This window comes from Sorghum bicolor, chromosome 8, assembly GCF_000003195.3.
Source record: "Sorghum bicolor cultivar BTx623 chromosome 8, Sorghum_bicolor_NCBIv3, whole genome shotgun sequence".
Taxonomy (NCBI): domain Eukaryota; kingdom Viridiplantae; phylum Streptophyta; class Magnoliopsida; order Poales; family Poaceae; genus Sorghum; species Sorghum bicolor.
The window spans coordinates 24,538,022-24,542,260 of record NC_012877.2 but is presented as its reverse complement, the minus strand read 5'-3'; the positions used below and the strand labels follow the sequence as shown (position 1 = coordinate 24,542,260).

The following is a 4,239-nucleotide window of genomic DNA, read 5'->3' as shown; positions in this document are numbered from 1 at the left end:
GTCACAAGCATATGACATTGGTTTATTGTCACAAAATCATAGGCCTTGCCACGTGGCAGCTGACATGGCAGGGAAAAAAATGTCACAAACACTACAAAAAATGTCACAACCATCATAATTCTAGTACACGTCAGTAGCCTATTTATGGCCCATTATTCATGCGCATATGTTTGTGGCACGCTCATGAAATACACATAAATTGAAAGAAAGCTCAGAATTGACAAAAATATTGGTCATCTTTTCATTGAAACCATCAACATTTGTACTTGTACAATTTTTTATAGGAAATACAAAAGCAATAAGCAAGCTACATGTAAGTAGCTACAAAACTAAGAGGGTAGCTCGCACAATACAACTCATATGATTTGCTTGCATAACAAAAACTTTCTAAAATAGCCACCATGAGTACTTTGATCCTCTTGCCTGCACCAGTGTACATCTAAGCTCATTCTGACCTGAAAACCAAAGGTTCCATTTATCACTAATGCAGTCTAAACAAAGTTACATGGAAAGGTGCCAGAAGTAAAAAAACCTTGAAAACTTAGAAGCAGATTCTCCACAGGCAGAAGCTACTTTAGCAGAATCAAATGGTGAATGTCACAATCCAAGTCGAGAACCAATGACCATGACAAAGTAGCACCATCATAGCAATATTTGAAATTTCATCCTAATTTGACATAGAGCACACCAACTTGATTTCACTTAATCCTAAGGTTGTATGGTAACACATAGCAGCTGGTAAATATAAAAAGATACTAACTAGTCAATAAAAGCACAGATTTAACAACTCAATTACTCAACCATACTACTCTCACCATCCCATTACAGATCATAATTCTCCTTTACTACTATGTTCATGCACCTTTCATAAACACTACAGAGGTAACTTTGGATAAATCTAACCATTTATATTTTGGCAATGACATATATGCTTCTAGAAAAGAAATAATAACAAAGGTCATGATTGGACTTTACTTTTATCTAACCTCTAATTCTAAGAAACGGTAAGTTTTGCTAAGTTACTTACGTATGTAGTGATTTCCAATCGCCAAGAAACGTACTCACACTCATAACATTCTGAAAGGATAATGCAATGGTTCAAAAAATTTAATGAATCTAGTGCTATAAAACAACTGTATATGGATTTTGGTTAACGGTTCATGGGTGAGGTCATTCATAGTAACAAGACAAATGATATCTTCATTCCATTCCTTTGTATATTCAAGATTAAATATTAGCACATAACAGTATACGTGATTGTGTGACTTCTTATTTTCTAAGATTTTATAAGATTTTGCTTGGGTCACAAGAAGAACTTGTCTTTCTTTAAATTTGCACGTAACAGTATACGTGATTGTACTTCTTATTTTCTAAGATTTTATAAGATTTTGCTTGGGTCACAAGAAGGGCTCCTTGTCTTTCTTTAAACGAAGAAAACGCACAAAGCTTTGAGTTTGTAACACTCTCTAATCTATTGTGAAATTAGAATGAGATGTATGTAGGTCTCCGAATCAGCACAAACAAAAGGAATAGTACCACTACCACCAATCTGCACCCCACACACGCAGCCAAATGCAACTGATTTCTACATTAAGCACCTTATATGCCCTTCTGAATATTTTCAACAACTTTGATTAGGACCTGCACTAAGTTATAGTAATTATTTTGTGAAGAATGGTGTCATACTTTAAAATTCATATAAAAACTATATCAGGTAAATTCATATAATGTTTTCATAATATACAATCACAAATATTAACATGTAGTGTACACAACATGCCACAATTGCTTACAGAACACATCGAAATTATTCTAAGGCCATCATTCAAAACTAAAAAGTTAAATGCTACGAAATAACAGCAAATGAAAGACATAGATGCCACTTACATGTTGTCATGATCTGAAAACAAAAACTGCCCTCCAAGTTCCTTGTCGAAGTCCGCTGAAGCAAAGGCCTTAAGGTTCTGCAAAAGGAAAAAAGGTCGTCTTCAATAAAATGAGTTTAGATACAGTATACCATCTGAAAATAAAAAAACAACACATAAACCATTTGAAAACACACAGAAATAAGGGATGAGAACGGTTACCCAGAAATTAATTAACATAAGCAAATAACTCATCATCCTTGTTGCATCTCTTGCTGTGATATCTGGTAATACAAATGAAAGAACCAAAGTATACATATTTTGTTGGTACCAAAAAAATGTATATATTTTAGATTACAGAAAAATTAGAGGTTAAGGTATTTAGAGGATATTTGCATTTCTGTTCATTAGAAAACTTTTCTAATTCAATTTAGTAATCTCTTATCCAATATATGTCCCAAGCTCAAGCATATTTGCATTTTTGCACAAAAAAAGATAGGTCTCAAATTCAACTAAGCAAAAGTAGAGGACTCTACCGTTCCAGAAGCATCCCATCCACCAGTAAGTAAAAGCATGACATCAGAGTGTGCATTGGCATAGTGATTGAAATTAAAATCAGCTAAAACAAAAACATTGCATATCCTTATACAGACAACCTGGAAGACCATAACTGATGATATTCTAGTACGTCAGGGGTCTTGTGCTGATCCAATATAGTCTTTTCTTCAGGCATTAGAAGAAGCTTAATTTCTAGTCAAACAAAAAAAAATTAATGGTAATGTAGAACACAAGAAAGTAAAGCGGACGGTCTGTCAAAGAGTAGACCGATATAAGCATCAAAGAAGTTATTTTATGTGGGTATAAATCCTAAATCCACTAATACCTATCCGGAGGTCCTGTTCAAAGCAAGAAGAAAAACAGCAAGCTTGTCAGTCAAAAATATTTCTGCAGACTAAAATATTCAATTCCCTCTGTGCACAATGAAATAATTTTTCACACAATCTATCAACAGGTCATGCCATTTTACACACAATTCATGGCTAACAGAAGCTAAGTTGAAATACACAATTTTGGCCAAAATGCTAGACTAGAGATATTCGGTTCCACAGTCTGTCTCATAGTTTTCTTCTACTGTTTACAAAATGGTCCACCTCTAGTAAGTCAACAAAAATGTCATACCTTGCTGCCCTGAATGGAGTAGCATTCGACACGGCAGAATGGGGAATGAATAGAGAACCAGCAGCTAGGCAAAAATCTGTAGATGGTGCAGCTTTTATCAGGGCAGAGTCCAAGGAGCACCTTCTTCTTGTACACCTCAGACAACCTGCTGTTCCACTAGAGCAAATTACAGATCCGTGATTCAGTTAATAAAATGTACAGATCCGTGATTTTGTTAGTAAAATAGAGGAACCAGAGAGGATTGGCACCGTACGGGAAGGAGAGGAGAAACTCGGAGGAAGTGGGGGCGCTGTCCAGGAAGGGGCCTAGGTCACTTACAGGAGGCAGAGGAAGGGGCGAGCTGAGGTCACCGGCATCGTCAGAGCTCGCCGGCGGGGAGAACCAAGCCCAGGTCGCCACTGGGATGGAGGTGCCAAGCTGAGGACGACGTGGGGGCGTGGCTCGCGCCGGCGGCGGCGGGGTGCACGCCTCAGTTCGCCGAGGCAGGAACGGCAGCCGCGGCGGCGATGACGGCGGCTGCGGCAGGGGTGGTGCCCCCGTGAGCTTGCGACGGTGCTGAAGAGGGTCCGAGAGGAGAGCGAGGCTGGGTGCTGTCCGTGAGGTGTGAGAGCGAGATGAGACGGTGGCGGCTGATGGGGGTGGAGACTCTATGCGGTTGAGTTAGGGTTTGGGGGATGACACTGGCTGATTTTGATAGTTCTATTCCTACGTCGAGTCTGCAGAGAGAAAGGAGTTAAAAATGTTTCATCTTGCACCAGATTAAAACCATCAAAGTGGTTAGGCTGTTCTGATTTGGAGCAACAGGTCCAAGGTTCGAATCAAGTGTACACCTTAATTTTATGCTTTCTATGTGTCTTTTGTTTTTCTCCTACATCCTGCATTCAGAGGTAAAAAAAACTAAAAATGAAATAAAAAATACTTACAAATCGTAGTCCAACTAGTTAAGCACCTTAGTGTGGCAGTTTTGACATCCTAGGTTCAAAACTCTTTTGCGTCGAATTTTTTTAGATTTACCCAAACTTTAACGAGATTATATGAATTAGATTTACCCAAACTTTGATGAAATTGCTGATAGTATTTTTAAAAAAATTAATGAAATAATTTGTGACACACAAATAGACCTTGTGACATAGAAAATATTGTCACTAGATGAAATCAGACTTGTTAAATGACATTTATTGTGACATACAACTTT

General features: G+C 37.8%; 1 long non-coding RNA gene across 7 annotated transcripts; it reads right to left on the bottom strand.

The window, feature by feature from the left end:
* On the bottom strand, positions 218–3,735 carry LOC110429814. 7 transcript variants are annotated; one of them, XR_002446983.1, is made up of 5 exons: positions 3,298–3,735; positions 3,045–3,200; positions 2,088–2,615; positions 1,888–1,964; positions 218–455 (listed from the first exon to the last, which is right to left on the bottom strand). It is a non-coding gene; the product is annotated as an uncharacterized LOC110429814 (long non-coding RNA). The 7 variants fall into 7 exon arrangements; XR_002446979.1 differs by having other exon boundaries at positions 2,088–3,192; XR_002446980.1 differs by having other exon boundaries at positions 2,088–3,200; positions 3,363–3,735.